The sequence below is a fragment of the Tachyglossus aculeatus genome, unplaced genomic scaffold (genome assembly GCF_015852505.1).
Source record: "Tachyglossus aculeatus isolate mTacAcu1 unplaced genomic scaffold, mTacAcu1.pri SUPER_30, whole genome shotgun sequence".
Classification (NCBI taxonomy): Eukaryota; Metazoa; Chordata; class Mammalia; order Monotremata; family Tachyglossidae; genus Tachyglossus; species Tachyglossus aculeatus.
The window spans coordinates 128905-146415 of NW_024044837.1; positions in this window are offsets into that span (position 1 = coordinate 128905).

Sequence of the window (17511 nt, forward strand, 5' to 3'; positions counted from 1 at the left end):
TTGAATGAATGAATGAATGAATGAATGAATCAGGGACCTTTTGCACCGCCTTGGATTTTCATCCAGGAGGTTAAGGCTCCTCGGCGACGAAATCCATCCAGGAAAATGTGCAGGAGACGGAAAGTCTCGACCACAGAGACTCGGTGCCTGTATATTAGCCTAAAGCCTCATCTGCCGCCCTAAATAGCATGATCTAACGGTTATCCGTCCCTCTTTGCATCCACGCACCGGCCTTCCTGACAATTCGTCCCCTGGCCGGGTCTCCCTGCTTCTAAAGCCCTTCTGCCCTCGATCACGCATAATAATAATAATAGTAATAATAATAATGGCATTTATTAAGCGCTTACTATGTGCAAAGCACGGTTCTAAGCGCTGGGGTAGATACAAGGCAATCAAGTTGTCCCACATCAATCAATCAATCAATCGTATTTATTGAGCACTTACTGTGTGCAGAGCACTGTGCTAAGCACTTGGGAAATACAAGTTGGCAACATATAGAAACAGTCCCTACCCAACAGTGGGCTCACAGTCTAGAAGTGGGAGACAGAGAACAAAACCAAACATATTAGCAAAATAAAATAAATGGAATAGATATGAACAAGTAAAATAAATAAATAGAGTAATAAATATGTACAACCATATATACATATATACAGGTGCTGTGAGGAAGGGAAGGAAGTAAGACGGGGGGATTGAGAGGGACACGAGGGGGAGAGGAAGGAGTGGGCTCAGTCTGGGAAGGCCTCCTGGAGGAGGTGAGCTCTCAGTAGGTCCTTGAAGCTCTCAGTAGGGCCTTGAGGCTCACACACTTAATCCCCATTTTACAGATGAGGTAACCGAGGCCCAGAGAAGTTAAGTGACTTGCCCAAAGTCACACAGCCCACAAGTGGCGTAGCTGGGATGTGAACCCATTACCTCTGACTCCAAAGCCCGGGCTCTTTCTACTGAGCCACGCTACTTCACGCATTGGAGAACTTAGCAATTTCCCTCTCCGTAATAGAGACTTTTCGAGATTTACTCAACAGATCTGTGCCGAAGCTAATAGAAATCCCCACATATAATGGATTTTTTGCACGTCTCCTTCCGTATCCGAGATAAATGAGGCCCTCCAGTTGGAGGAGTGACATCATTGGTCATTTCGGGGAGGAAGTCAAAAGTTCACCACCTTTTACTCCCATTTTCTCACTTTCCTCTCTCCCTCCCTAACTCATTCCCATCTGCTCGCTCCCCCCTCTCACATCCATCCTCAGCATTTATTCATATGTAGTTTAGTGGAAAGAGCCCAGACCTTGGAGTCAAAGGTCGTGGGTTCTAATACCTGTTCTGCCACTTGTCTTCTGTGTGTCTTTGGGCAAGCCACTTAACTTCTCTGGGCCTCACTTACCTCATCTGGAAAATGAGGATTGAGGCTGTAAGACCCATGTGGAACAGGGACTGTGTCCACCCTGATTTGCTTGTATCCACCCCAGCGTTTAGTATAGTGTCTGACACATTGTAAGTGCTCAACAAATGCCATTATTATCACCTGTTCTGCCACTCTTGTCATTCCCGGAAATGTTAACAGGTGGAGAGGGATAGGTGAAGAATGGGTGCAAATAAAAGCGCAAGGGTGATGCAGAAGAGAGAGGGAGAAGAGGAATTAGGGGATTAGTCAGGGAAGGCTTCTTGGAGGAGACGTGCCTTCAGTTCAGCTTTATAGGTGGGGAGAGTGATCATCTGTCGGATATGCAGACGAAGGGCGTTCCAGACCAGAAGCAGGGCGTTGACGTGAGGTCGGCGAATTAATAAATCCATCTGTGCTATGACACAGAGTACAGAGATGCACAGGACGATGACTACGGTGTTCTAACTTAATCAGGGAAGTCATGCACAGAACAAGAACAGTGTCTTAGGTGGCCAGTTATAGGGAAGTAACATGGCATAGTGGTTAGGGCATAGGCCTGAGAGGCAGGTCGTGGGTTGTAATGTGTCACTTGTCTGCTTTGTGCCGTTGGGCAAGTCACTTAACCTCTCTGTGCCTCGGTTACCTCGTCTGTAAAATGGGGATTAAGACTGTGAGCCCCACATGGAACAGGGACTGTGTCCAAACCGATTTGCCTGCATCCACCTATGTGTTTGGTAGAGTAGCTGGTGTATAGTAAGCGCTTAACAAATACTACTATTATTATTATTTTAATTCCAGGATGCCTATACCAATTAATTTTATTTTTCCTAGTCACGTCATCATCCAAAAATGTCAACATTTTTGCACTCACCTATTCCCATTACACTTTAGTGCATATAGTATTACCTAGTCTACTATAAGAACACTGCTTTCGTTGGTAAATTACTTTAGTGCCCATCTCCCCTGCTAGACTGTAAGTTCCTTGTGGGCAAGGATTGTGTTTTTTTCTATTATATACTCCCAAACATTCAGTAGTGTGCTCCAAACACAATAAATACTCATTCAATACTCCGATTGACTGTAAACTATTTGAGGTTGGGGGGGGGGGCGGGGGGTTCATGTATTCTACCTCTATTGCACTGCTCCAAGTGCTCACTACAGCTCCCTGCACACATTAAGTGTTCAGTATATTACATTGATTGACTAACTGCAAACTGCTTCTACCCTGTGGGGAGATTGGATGTAAAAGAGTTCTGAGTGACCCGGCACCAGATTCTTCACGACTCTCTAACAGTGAAATATTATTAATAACAATAATAATAATAATAACAATAGTGGTATTTCTCATTTGGTATTGATAAGCAGCAGGGCGTAGTGGATAGATCATGGGCCTGGGAGTCAGAAGGACCTGGGTTTTAATCCTCGAGCCACCACTTGTTTTCTATGTGGCCTTGTGCAAGTCACTTCACTTTTCTGGGCCTCAGTTACCTCGTATGTAAAATGGGGATTAAGACTGTGAGCCCCACGTGGGACAGGGACTGTGTCCAACTCGATTTGCTTGTATATCCTCAAGCGCTCAGTACAGTGCCTGTCACATAGTAAATGCTTAATGAATACAATTATTATTATTATTGTTAACCCATTACTATGTACCAAGTACTGTACTAAGCGCGGGGATAGATACAAGTTAATCAATGTATCGGGCTCACAGTCTAAATAGGGGGAAGAACAGTTATTGATACCCATTTTGCAGATGAGAGACTAAGACATAAAGAAGTTAAGTGTAGTCACTTAAGGTAGTCCAAGGTCAACCAGCAGACAAAGGATTAAAACCCGTCCTCTGACTCTGAAGCTCATGCTCTTTGATCTAGGCCTTGCTGCTTCTCGAAAGCAATCCCCCTGGAGTGATCAAACCCACTCAGGTACATCAGGAATTTTTGCCTGATGCATAGGTTGATTGGTAGCCACTGGAGATTTTTGAGGAGGGGAGGAACATGCCCAGACCGTTTCTGGACAAAGACAATCTGGGCAGCGGCGTGAAGTATGGATTGAAGTGGGGAGAGACAGGAGGATGGGAGATCGGAGAGGAGGCTGATACAGTAATCCAGACGGGATAGGATGAGAGCTTGAACAAGCAGAGTAGCGGTTTGTATGGAGAGGAAAGGACGGATCTTGGCAATGTTGCCAAGCTGAGACCGGCAGGTTTTGGTGACGGCTTGGATGCGAGGGGTGAACGAGAGAGCGGAGTCGAGGATGACACCAAGGTTGAGGGCTTGTGAGACGGGAAGGATGGTAGGGCCGTCAACAGTGATGGGAAAGTCAGGGAGAGGGCAGGGTTTGGGAGGGAAATCAAGGAGTTCAGTCTTGGACATGTTGAGTTTTAGGTGGCGGGCAGACATCCAGATGAAGATGTTCTGAAGGCAGGAGGAGATGCTAGCCTGGAGGGAGGGGGAGAGAGCAGGAGCAGAGATGCAGATTTGGGTGTCATCAGCGTAGAGATTATAGTTGAAGCCGTGGGAGCGAATGAGGTCACCAAGGGAGTGAGTGTAGATCGAGAACAGAAGAGGACCCAGAACTGAACCTTGAGGAACCCCTACAGTAAGGGGATGGAAAGGGGAGGAGGAGCCTGCAAAAGAGACTGAGAATGAACGGCCGGAGAGATAAGAGGAGAACCAGGAAAGGACAGAGTTTGTGAAGCCAAGGTTGGATAGCCTGTTGAGGAGAAGGGGGTGGTCCACAGTGTCGAAGGCAACTGAGAGGTCGAGAAGGATTAGGATAGAGTAGGAGCCGTTGGATCTGGCAAGCAGGAGGTCATTGGTGACCTTTGAGAGGGCAGTGTCCGTGGAATGTAGGGGACAGAATCCAGATTGGAGGGAGTCGAGGAGAGAGTTGGCGTTGAGGAATTCGAGGCAGCGCATGTAGACGGCTCGTTCAAGGGGCTTCAAAAGGAATGCGAGGAGGAAGATAGGGCGATAACTAGAAGGTGAGGTGGGGTTGAGAGGGGTTTTTTAGGATGGGAGAGACGCGGGTATGTTTGAAGGCAGAGGGGATGGAACCAGTGGAGAGTGAACAGTTGAAGATGGAAGTTAAGGAGGGGAGAAGTGGCGGAGCGAGAGATTTCATAAGATGAGAGGGAATGGGGTCAGAAGCACAGGTGACCGGAGTAGCACTTGAGAGGAGGGAGGAGATCTCCTCTGAGGATACTGCTGGGAAGGATGGGAGAGTAGCGGAGAGTGTTCATCATTTCGTTGTTGTGTCAGAGGTAGGCAAATCGAGTCCTTTAATGAGACATAAACTTTGAGAAGTGACTAATGAGGCACTAGGGGAATGATTAGTAAGCTTGGAATATAGGGGTCTCTTTAGGGGTAGGGTGGGGACGAGGTTCCCCAGAGCCTGGAGACTTAGAGCTACCCTCGAGCCAGCCCCACAGCTACCCAGAGAACAAGAGATTCCACCAATCCTAATTCGTATTTTCTTTTGTAAACTCAAACTGGGGAGCTTCAGGCCCTGGGGGATTCCTTTGTCTGGATAAGGCTTTCCTGAGAGAATACAACACAGATCTACTGAGAAACCACAGTTCAGAACCCTGTGTTTAACCATCAGTATATCCCTGTTCCTTGTAGGAAAAGGACTGTGATTTTTCCAGCTTTTATCCAGATCATATTTCACCCTTCACCCTGGTCCCCATCTCTCCCATTGCCAACAAACCTCCTTCGTCCTAGAACTCTCCCTTTCCACATCTGGCACACCACTACTCTCCCCATCATCAAAACGCTTCTGAAATCACATCTCCGCCAGGAAGTCTTTCCTGACTGACCACTGATATACTCGCTTTATATCCCTCACAACCGCCGTTTCAGCACCTAAGCATTTGGGTACTCGCCATCGGTGGTAATAATAATAATAATAATAATAATAATAATAGCATTTGTTAAGCACATACTATGTGCCAGGCACTGTACTAAGCGCTGGGGTGGATACAAACTGGGTTCTACACAGTCCCTGTCTCACGTGGGGCTCACAGTCTCACTCCCTGTTTTACAGATGAGGTAGTTGAGGCACAGAGATGTGAATTGACTTGCCCAAGGTCACACAGAAGATAAGTAGCAGAGCCGGGATTAGAATTTATGACCGTCTGAATCCCAGGCTTTTTCCATTAAGCTATGCTGCTTCTCCATCCATATCTCACGCACTCTATTAAGTATATGTAACTCATGTACAAATCCTCTTTCCTTCTTCCTCCTATCTAATTGATGACAGTGCTTGTTCTCCCATACTAAGCTCCCTAAGGGCAGAGATCATATCTGCTCATTCTACTAATTCTCTCTTTCCAAGAACAGTGCTTTATGCTCTATACATTATATGTCCTCAATTAATTGATTGGTTGGTTGGTTGGTTGGTCCATCTTCCAGAGGATCAGGGGAAGGTGTTATAATTCAGCGGACACTTGTCAGGAAATTAGGGCTTATGAAACATTTTCATTACCTTCATAGATATTTCTGCCTCTCTCCCAAAGCTAAGTTCCTGGGTTGTTTTCTTGGTTGAGGCAAAATTTTTTGAATTTCTATTTGCAGCTCTAGTAGAAGTTGGGAGGTGGTCATGAGAAGCCATAGTTGATTCTTTTGGAGCAGATCATGACTCTCAGTAATGTATTCCGATCGTCCCCCTTTCTCCTCTTTACCTATGTGCTGAACCTCACCAGAAACCTGACCATCATCAGCCTCTCTCTTCTTGACTCCTGTCTCTTCCTTCCTATGTACTTCTTCCTGCACATTTTCTCCTTCCCGGAAATCTTTTTCATGTCCATCTGCATTCCCAGTTTCCTAGCTACAAACATCACTGGGGCAGGACCATTTCTTACAACAGTTGTGCAACACAGCTGTTCTTCTTTATCCTGCCCGAGGAGACCGAGTTCTTCCTCCTGGCCGCCATGTCCAAATTTTCCCGTCAATAGTATTGATTGATAAAGTACCTACCAAGTGCTAGTGCCTACCAAATGTTTTTAGCACGTTTGCCCCAATACTTCAAGTTCCATACTTTGAAGGTGAGAGCAGTGATCTCAGCCCCGCTCTCACATCTAAGTGTGACAGTGAAACAAGAAACCTCCCTAGATCCCCTAGAATCAGAATAATAGATCCATTAATAAATCAATCAATGTAATTCACTGAGTACTTACTGTATTCAGGGCTCTGATTTAGTTCTTGGGAGAGTACAGTAGAGTTAATAGACATGATCCCTACCCTTAAGGAGCTCACCGTCTAACAAATTATGATTACTTATTGAGCACTCCTAAAGAGTTGGGAGAATATTCAATAATTAGTAGTCAAACAATCAATTGTATTACTGAATATTTACTATGTTTAAAGTACTTCCCTAAGTGCTTTGAAGAGAACAGTAGAGATATAATAATAATGATAACTGTGGTATTATGGTATTTGTTAAGCACTTACTATGTGCCAGGCACTGTACTAAATGCTGGGGTGGATGAAAGCAAATCGGGTCGGTCACAGTTTCTGTCCTGCATGGGTCTCACAGACTTAATCACGATTTTGTAGATGAGGGGACTGAGACCCAGAGAAGTGAAGTGACTTGACCAAGGCCATACAGCAGACAAGTGGCAAAGTCGTGATTAGAACCTTCTGACTCCCAGGCCCATGCTCTATAAACTACACCATGGTGCTTCTCAACAAAGTGAGATCGTTGAGGACAGGGAACTGCCACTTCATCATTTTCATACTTATCACCCCCACTTATGTCAATACTTTAATACTTAGTGGTTTACCGCTACATGAAATTTATTTTACTGTCTGTTTCCCCCGTTAGATTGTAAGCTCTTTGAGAACATGGATCATCTTCCCCAAAGATGAAGTGGCAGTTCCCTGCCTTCAACGATCTCACTTTCTTGAGAAGCACCATGGCGTAGGGAATAGGGCACCTGGGAGTCAGAAGGTCATAGGTTTTAATCCCACCTCCTCTACTTGTTTCCTGTGTTACCTTGGGCAAGTCACTTCACTTCTCTGGGCCTCAGTTCCTTCATCTTGAAAATGGGGATGTGAGACCCATGTGGGCCAGGGACTGTGTCTAACCCAATTTGTTTGTATCCATCCTAGCGCTTAGTATAGTGCCAGGCACATAGTAAGCGCTCAACGAATACAGTAATAATAATTAATAATAATAATAATAATAACAACAACAACAACAACAACAATAGTCCAGCAGAGGAGACAGTTTCTGATATAGATCACGGACAGTTGAGCAGCTACTATGTGTAACAATAGTGATTGCAATGCACTGAACCTTCACAGTCTCTCGCCTCTTCCCCCGACCTCGACCCCTCGAATCTATTGCCCCTCAGCCCGCATTGCCAGAGAGCTAGCAGTGAGAGCAGCTTCCACTTGTAGTCACAGAACAGAACATCTCCAGTCAACCATATTTACTGAGCACTTACTGTGTGCAGAACATGTCCTAAGCGCTTGGGAGAATACAATATGACTTTAGGCACATTCCCTGACCACAGTGAACCTACAGTCTAGAAGGGGTGACATACATTAATATAAATAGATGAATTACAGATATGTTGCTCAATAAATTAGAAATGTCCAAGATGTCGTCATCTGCAGAAATTCCTGAGCGTTCCCTTTGTGGTCAGCCACTGCTGAGTATGTCACACGGTACTTCTCCCATTCCCTTTTGCATTGCCCTGACTTGTTTCCTTTATTCACTGACCCCTCCCAGCCTTACAGCACTTATGTACATAGCTGTAATTTAATTTATTTATATTAATGTCTTTCTACCCCTCTAGACTGACTGTAAGATCGCTGTGGGCAGGGAATATGTCTGTTTATTGTTATATTGCGCTCTTCCAAAGGCTTAGTACAATCCTCTGTATTCAATAAATACGATCGAATGAAATATGATCGAATGAATGAAGTGGGACTAAGGGCCGGAGGAATATTTCCCACTTTCTTGAGAACAGCAGGAGAAGAAAAACAAAAGAGCAACAGCAGTAGCTGATACAGCAGCGCCCCAGTACTTTTCCCCCACGGGTCCCAGGGAGCATGGACCATTGAGTGATGAGCGGATTGGTGAAGCCAGCCCCAGCTCCAGCAAAGAACCCTTCAAGATCTCCATCATTCTTCCTTCCGGGTCTTTCCTGGTACTGCCTCTTTCACACCCAATTTAAAATTCTTTCTTCAGGGGGGATTGAGAGCCGAGTTTATTAGTGCCTTGCTATAAGCATCTCCAGGGAATGTCTCTTTTGTTATGAAAAGAGCCCTCCCCATCTGCATTGAGAAGAACTCATAAAAGGGGCTGAACTTTGTCCTTGCAAAATAAGGGTTGGGAGAGAGAGGCATAATAATAATAATAATAATAATAATAATGATCGTAATTATTAAGTACTTACAAAGTGCAAAGCACTGTTAAAAGCGCTGGGGAGGATCAGGTTTTCCCACGTAGGGCTCACAGTCTTAATCCCCATTTTACAGAAGAGGTATCTGAGGCACAGAAATTCGAAGTGACTTGCCCAACGTCACACAGCTGCCAGGTGGCAGAGCCGGTATTTTATCCCATGACCTCTGACACTCAAGCCCGTGCTTTTTCCACTGAGCTACGCTGCTTCTCTGCTTGGAATAATGTCAGATCTCCTTTCTGTGACTGTTAGGAAGCAACTTGCTTTCTCCAGGCTCAGCTATCCTGTCTTTCCTTCCCTTAGAACAGAGTTTTCTACATCCCCACAGGTAGGCTAGCAGAAAGGATGTCGCCCAGGACCCCAACTCCTCTCCCCTCCTCAAACTATACCAAACTACAACATGTTGGGGAAAATGGAGGAGGATAAGGGAGATTCCGTCCTGCCTGGCAGGGCATCACGAAAATGGGGAGAGATTTGTGCTGCCTAAATGGCATGGAATTCTTCCTGAGAACAGGAAGAGGGTGGATTCGGATTTTCAACCGAACAAACTGAATATTCAGGATGAAAACTCTTACCAAAACCATCGAGAAAATAAGTACATGTTCCTCCTTAAGTATCTAGGTTATCCCGAAATCCAATATCTACTAGTTTTTCCTGTCCCATATCTGACCTTTCTGATTTGGGCAGGGAAGGAGATAGCGACAGTTGGAAAGGAATCTGCTGGTTTGGTATTTTTGCTGGCTGGATCGGTTTCTGAGGAGTGGGATGGTCTCATTTTCACCAGGCAGGTCCTGTCCTGGAACCCTGCTACGGGTCCATTTGATGGTTCTCAGCTCTGGGATATCTGGGGTTTCAATCCCAGCTCTGCCTGGAGATGGCTGACGAGACTGATGACCTCCCCTACCTCTGGGTTAAAACATCAGGGTGAATTCCTCAATAGCTACTTTTTACTGCTGATCTCTCCCATTTAGATTGTAAAATCCCCACAGGCAAGATCTGTAGTCCATTGTTGTGCTCTGTATGCAGTAAACACTCAATAAATAACACTGATTGATTGATGTTGCTTCCCTAAGAGCCTATGAGAGTGCTGTGTACAGAAGAAGTAAGAGGCTTTGGACCCTTGTTTGTGATTCTGTAACATTAAATGAAATTGAATGGCCAATGCTTTCCTTAGTGAAGACGGATTTACAGCTCCCCCCTCAGGACTTCCTTCCTCATCCTCTTTTTCTGTTTCCACTCCCAAGTCTGAGACACCACATTGTCCACTAGACCTACCCCATCCCTTCCTGAAAAGCGTTAAAACTATTTGTGATCGTATCATCAGTAGAATCATAATTATGGTATTTGTTAAGTGCTTACTATGTGTCAGGTACTGTATTAAGCGCTGGGGTGGATACAAGGAAATCGAGTTGGACAGAATGCCTGTCCCGCATGGGGTTCAGAGTAGTAGTAGTAGTAGTAGTAGTAGTAGTAGTAGTAGTAGTAGCAGTAGTAGTAGTAGTAGTAGTAGCGGCAGAAGCACTTTCCCATCACTGTAGACACCACCACCATCCTTACTGTCTCACAAGCCCCTTACCTTGGCGTTATCCTTGACTCCTCTCTCTCATTCAACCCACAAATTCAATCCGTCATGAAATCCTGAAGTCCCACCTTCACAAAATCGCTAAAATCCGCCCTTTCCTCTCCATCCATACTACTACCAGGCTAATACAATCATTCATACTATCCCTCCTGGATTATGCTTTAGTCTCTCCATGCTGACCTCCAGATTCCTATCTTTCCCCACTCCCGTCCATATTTCACACTGCTGCCCGAATCATTTTTGTACCAAAATGTTCTGGGCACGTCACCCCTCTCCTCAAAAAAACTCCAATGGCTAATCATCCGCCTTTGTAACAAATAAAAATTTCTCTCCATTGACTTTAAAGAACTCCATCAGCTTGCCCCCTCCTGCCCCATGTCGCTTCTCTCCTTCTATAATCCAGCCCACACAATTCATGTCTCCAGTGTTAACCTTCGCACTTGCCTTCTCGCTTGCCTCGGTACGGGTCGCTACCCACATCCTGCCTCTGGCTTGCAACGCCCTCATTCCTCAAATCCGCCACACAATTACTCTCCACCCACCTCTTCAAAATCTTACTGAAGGCACATCTCCTCCAAGAGGTCTTCCCAGACTAAGTCCCACTTTCTCTCATCTTCCATTCCCTTCTACGTCGCCATGACTTGTTCCCTCGGCTCTTCTCCCCTCTTCCAGCTCCACAGCAGTTATGTATATAACTGATATTTTATTTTTTGTATTGGTTTCTGTTTATTTGTATTGTATTTCTGTCTCCCTCTATCTCAGATTGAGAGCTCATTGTGAGCAGGGACTGTCACTCTTTACTGTTGTATTTTCCCAAGTCGTTAGTACAGTAAGTGTTCATTAAAAGGGATTGAAAGAAAGAAAGAATGAATAAATAAAAAGTAGTAGTAGTAATAGTGATTCTCTGTCTCTCTCATCTTCAGTCCATACTTCACTCTGCCGCCGGCATCATTTTTCTTAAAAAAAGTTTCAGTCCATATCTCCCCTCTCCTCAAAAACCTCCAATTGTTGACCATCTATCTGTGAATCAAATAGAAAAACCTATCTATAGGCTTTAAGGTACTTAATAAGCTCTCCCCCTTCTACCTTACCTCCCTCTTCTCCTGCTGTAACCCAACTCACACACTTAGCTCCGTTAATACCAGCCTACTCATTGTACCTCAATTCCTTCTTTCTCACCACAGACCTGTTGCACACATCCTCCCGCTGGCTTGGAATTCCCTCCCCGCTCATATCTGACAGGCCACCAATACCGCCAATTCATTCATTCATTCATTCATTCAATCGTGTTTAATGAGAGCTTTCTGTGTGCAGAGCCCTGTATTAATCTCTTGGGAGAGTACAGTGTAAAAATAAGGAGACACATTCCCTGACCACAAAGAGTCTACATTCTAGAGGGGGAAGCAGACTTCGATATAAATAAATATATTACTGATCTGTTCATGAATGTTGTGGGGCTGGGATGGGGATGAATAAAGGGAGCAAGTCAGGGCGAAGCAGAAAGGGATGGGAGAAGAGGAAAGGAGGGCTTAGGGAAGACCTCTTGGAGGATTTGTGTCTTCAAAGCCCTACTAAATCGTACCTCCTCCAAAAACCCTTCCCTGACTAAACCCTCCCTTCTGTGTCACCTACGGACTCGAATCTGTATACTATAAGCACTCTGATATTCATCCCTCTTTCAGTGTCACAGCACTCATGTACATAACCATCCGGAATTTATCTTAGCGTCTGTCTCCCTCTTTAGACTGTAAGCTACTTATAGGCAAGGAGCCTATGTGAGTAGAAATGGTTTGGTGAGAAAAATGTAACACATCCTCAGCCCACGAGGAGATTCCACTCTTATGGAAAAGATAGAAATATAATATATTTATTAATGTAGTGATCAGAACTAGTTATTCAGTGTTCATTGAGATTCCCCGCTCCACCACTTGCCCACTGTGTGACCATGGGCAAGGCACTTCACTGCTCTGTGCCTCGGTTTCCTCATCTGTATCTACTCTACTACATTGTACTCTCCCAAACACATTGTACAGTGCCTAGAACATAGCCAGTGTTCAATAAATGAGTGATTGATTGATAGTTGCAGAAAAGCAGTAGTAGTAGTAGCAGAAGTAGTAACACCAATAGAAGTAGTCATAGTAGATAATAAGTAATAATGACGTAGTAAAAATAGTAATAATGATGGCATTTGTTAAGCATTTACTGTGTGAAGCACTGTTCTAAGCTCTGGGTAACAGCAGACTTAATTGCAGAAGTAGTAGAATGAATGAATGATTATTAACGAATTATTATTATGGTACTTGTTAGGCGCTCACTGTGTGCCAGGCATTCTTCCAAGCGCTGGGGTAGATACAAGATAGTCGGGTTGGACACAGTCCCTGTCCTACATAAGGCTCACAGTTTTAATCCTCTTTTACAGATGAGGAAACCGAGGCACAGAGCAGTGAAGTGCTTTGCCCACGGTCACACAGCAGGCAAGTGGTGAAGCGGGGAATCTCAGTGAACACTGAATAACTTGTTCTGATCACTCCATTAATAAGTATATTATATTTCTATCTTTCCCATTAGAGTGGAATCTCCTCATGGGCTGGGAATTTGTTACATTTTTCTCACCAAACCATTTCTACTCACATCAAATGAGAACTCCTCTCTGTTGGCTTTAGGATTGTCATACTGACTCCCGATACCAATCTAATCTCTTCTCCCAAGCCTCCTACCCAGACTGTGGCCTTTCCTCTTCCAAAACAAACCTTCCAAATGTACCTCGCTGACAATCCTGCATTATTCCATATCCTACTTCCTTCCCGCTCCAGGAAACACCCTGCTCTCTTCTCTCAGCCAGAAAACATCAGTACCCTCCTTCAGGGTGAAAGGCTACTTCCTCCAGGAAGCCTTACTTGATTGATAGCTCCCTTCCTAGTTGGGATGTTCCATTAGCCACCTTCACTACCTTGCGTAGTTCTTCTTTTTTAGCCGTGTACTTGTAAATTTTGTTAGTGCGACTGTGATTCGTATTTGAATGATTTGCCCGAGGTGATCAAAAGACCTGTGACAGAGCTGGGGAAGAAACCCTACATAATCGACCGTCTTCTCCATCCATGTCAGCCAAGATAACTCCTTGTCCTCCAAATCATTTTTCAATCCCTACCTCCATCATGATGGACCCAAATAAAGGTAAAATGGGTTAAGTAACCTCTAGGGCCCTCGGAGTTTAATCTATTTCTTTTCTTATGGCATTTGATAAGCACGTACTACGAGTGGAGTAGTCAGTCAGTCAATTAATCGTATTTATTGAGCACTTACTGTGTGCAGAGCAGTGTATAAGCGCTTGGGAGAGTACAATACAACAAAAAAAGACACATTCCCTGACCACTATCAGTTTACAGTCTGGAGGGGGAGAGAGTCATTAATAAATTTAAAAAGCACTGTTTAAACACTGGGGCAGATAAAAGTCTATCAGGTGCCTGTCCCACATTGTACTCACAGTCTAAATTGGAGGGAAAAGGTTAATCCTGGTCATTGCCAAGTGATGATCACAGATGATGTTCCCGGTATTCGCGATTCTGCCTTGATGGAACAGTATTGCCTTCTTCGTTTCTGTAAGAGGAAAGAGTAACTGTTCTTCGAAGACAGTGATGATATCACTGCTCTTCACAGGAAAAGTTAACTCAACTTTGAAAAAAAAAACAATGTAATTACTGTATCTAATTTTAATTTCTCCTTTCTGTCTTCAAACTTGAGGGATACTGGGAATCATCAGAGCTGATGCATTGTAACGAACGATCCTTGGCAGCAAGGAATCTCTAGTCACTCAGAGGCCATGGAAAAAGCAGTAGGGAGTGAGGAAGGTAAAGGAAAGAATGTATGTCTGTGTATGTATGTATGAACGTGTGTCTCACTTCATAACTCTATTACCACAACCCAGGCCGCACACTTTGCTCCTCTAATGCCAATGTACTCATTGTACTTCGATCTCCCCTATCCCGCCGCTGACCTCTCGTCCACGTCCTGCCTCTTGCCTGGAGCGCCCTCCCTTTTCATAATCGACAGAAAATTATTCTCCCCACCTTCAAAGCCTTATTGAAGACACATCTCCTCAAAGGGGCCTTCCCTGACTAAACCCTCATTTCATCTTTTCCCCCTACCTTATGCGTTACCATGACTTGCTGTTTTTCTTTACCACGCCCCACCAAGTACCACAGCACAACACTATATATATATCTGGAATTTATTTATATTAATGTCCAACTCCCCCATAGACTTTAAGATCGTTGTGGGCAAGGAATGTGTTTGTTGTAGTGTTGTGTTGTACTCTCCCAAGCCCTTAGTACAGTGTTCTACTCACTGTAAGTGCTCAATAGAAACGATTGTTCGATAGAGGTGGACATATGTGTCTTCTGACTCTCAGGCCATATATCTCTGCACTTTGGACCATTCACACTTCCCCTGCTTCTGGATCCAGTACTGGATACTGTGGAATCAGAGGGACCGAAATACTCTAGTGTTATTCTAGGTAGCGACATGAAGATGTTCTCGTGATACTCTAGATAGTATCGTGGAAAGGAAGTGGTAGGTGTAGCCCAGAATTCTGACCCAAATCAGACCGTCACTTTGGAGCTTCCTATCACTGATTAACTTTGGAGAAAATTGAAGGAAAGGGAAAGGAGGGAAAACATGCACATTTTCCTGGAAAAAATTCTGGGGCTAATTTGAGCTCTTGGAAGCACTCCCCTCGCCGCCCCCTACCCCAGGATAAACCCTATGTCTCTGTCTCTACCATGGGAAGAACCTAGTCAGGGATCTCCAGGCTGAGTCCCAGCAGCCCTCACCTCTCCTCTATGCTCTGAGCACCTGTTTCTGCTCTCCGTTTTGTGTTTCCCAAGGGTCCCAGTCTCTGTCGTCTGCCATTGTGGTTAACAGCATAGATTCATTAGTGCTCCTAAGCACGGCTTGCCGCAGCTGAGCTGTGGCTCCTGACCTCCGTTTCCCCAGAGCCCATAGCGAACAGAGCAGATAAAGGCAGTCTGACTCTGGGCCTTCGGAATCTCTCGATTCCCTGCTCAGTGAGTAGGACTCCTTCATCTGGACAAACCACGGTCCACCCGGATGATCCCGACAGCGGGGATATGGCCACGAAAGAAACAGCCGGCAGAGCTTCCGAGGGTCCAGGATGAGTTCTGGAAAAATCCAGGAGGAGTTCTTCCCTGGAAGACCCTGGGAGAGATTTCCCCCACCCCACCCCGACCACCACCACACTGAAATTTTCCTTGGGTGAGGTAGAGGCTGCTACCGTGTGTCCAGGAGGTGGAACTAGACTGAAACACAAAATTCTCTTCTTTCTCTGCATGCCGAGTCAAAGTCCCTAGAAAGCCATCAGAGAGAGTGGGAAGATTGTGTGGTCTTTGTTTGACGAGAAAAATTTTCCCTTTCCTCAAGCTGCCATTCTGCAGGTAATAGATCTCAATATTCTGTCGGTACACTCATATGCCAAACAGTAAATCAATTAATCAATATCAGTAATTTAGAACCTACTCTTAAATAGTCAACAAATCAAGCCATAGAATCTGCACCTGATTTGTGCAGAACATGACTCCGACCTCTTAGGAGAATAAGACAGAGTTAGTAGGACCTGGGTGTCAGAAGGAACTGTGTCCTACCCAGATCTGCCACTTTGTTGTGTGACCTTGAGCAAGTAACTTGACTTCTCTGTGCTTCAGGTAGACCATCTGTAAATTGGGGATTAAGACTATGAGCTCCACTAGGACATGGACTTTGTCCAACCTGGTTAGCTTGTATCTACCCAGCGCTTATTACAGTGCCTGGCTCATGATAAGTGTTTAGAAAATGCCATTAAAAATCCTTGAGACAAAAAATGCCCTGAAAGATCACTTGCGAAAGAGCCGCCCCGCCGGATCAACGTGAAGAACAGGGACTATGCCCGATTTTATGTTATCAGTTATTTGTTAAGACTTGTTCTCCCAACCTGGGGGACTGATCAAAGAGCTCTAAAAATGGATCTTTTGTTCCCCTTAAGTATTTTGATACTCACCATCCCCCCACATCAAGCTCCACAGCACTAATGTACACATATCCATCTGTAATCTACTTGCATATCTGTTCCCCTCCTAGACTGTAAGCTCCTCGTGGACAGGAAATGTGCCTACCAACTCTTTATCTGTTGTACTTTCCCAAGCACTTAGACCAGTTCTCTGCACCCAATAAACACTCAATAAATACCATTGATTGATTGAAATCTCGGTGTAACCATCTCTGGTCCTCCATACCAGGCCCTCCCTCCACCCAAACCTGAGTCAAGGACCTATCCGGGATTAGTTCCTTGGCAGTACTGGTGTTTCCAAAGCAGCTATTTTGGCTCATTATTGAATTCAGGAAAAGCAGATCGTCACCCAGTATAGAGTATTCCCCAGTTTCAGAGCATATTCCCCTTGCCTGCCCACAACCTTCCCGGTACCTCAAATGTGTCAGAAAAATAACCCACTCTGATGAGGTGAGGAGTGGTTCATTCATTCAATTATATTTATTGAGCGCTTACTCTGTGCAAAGCACTGTACTAACTGTTTGGAAAGTACAACTCATCAATAGAGACACAGTAATTAGTGATGAGACCTCAAATTAATAAAGGTTTTTGTTTTTGTTTTTTTCCCAAAGCATTTCCACAGCTAGACCTTTTTTTATTTTCATGAAATCTCTGTGAGATAGGAAGGTGATGTCATTTATATTTTACTGATGAAGAAACTGAGGCACAGTCTTTTCCTACCCCCCCATCTTCTCCCATGAAAGTTCAGTTACCTTCTGCAAACCCAACCCAGAGCTGCTGGTCCTAGGCTGTGCCTGGGGTCCTCAGGGATTTTTGAGTGGCAGAAAGAGAAAGAGAGATGTAGCCTCCATTCCCTGTGTCATACACACAGAGGGAGCTTGCCTAATTTGGTTCTTGCTTTCCCTGCCTCTCCTTACTCCAAGTAGCCTCTTCTGCATTCCACAGACGGATTAGCATTGTTCATTCTTTTTATTCATTTATTCATCTGTATTCACTGAGTACTGAATGAGAAACAGCACGGCCTAGTGGAAATAGCGTGAGTCTGCAGATCAGAGGACCTGGGTTCTATCTGGTTC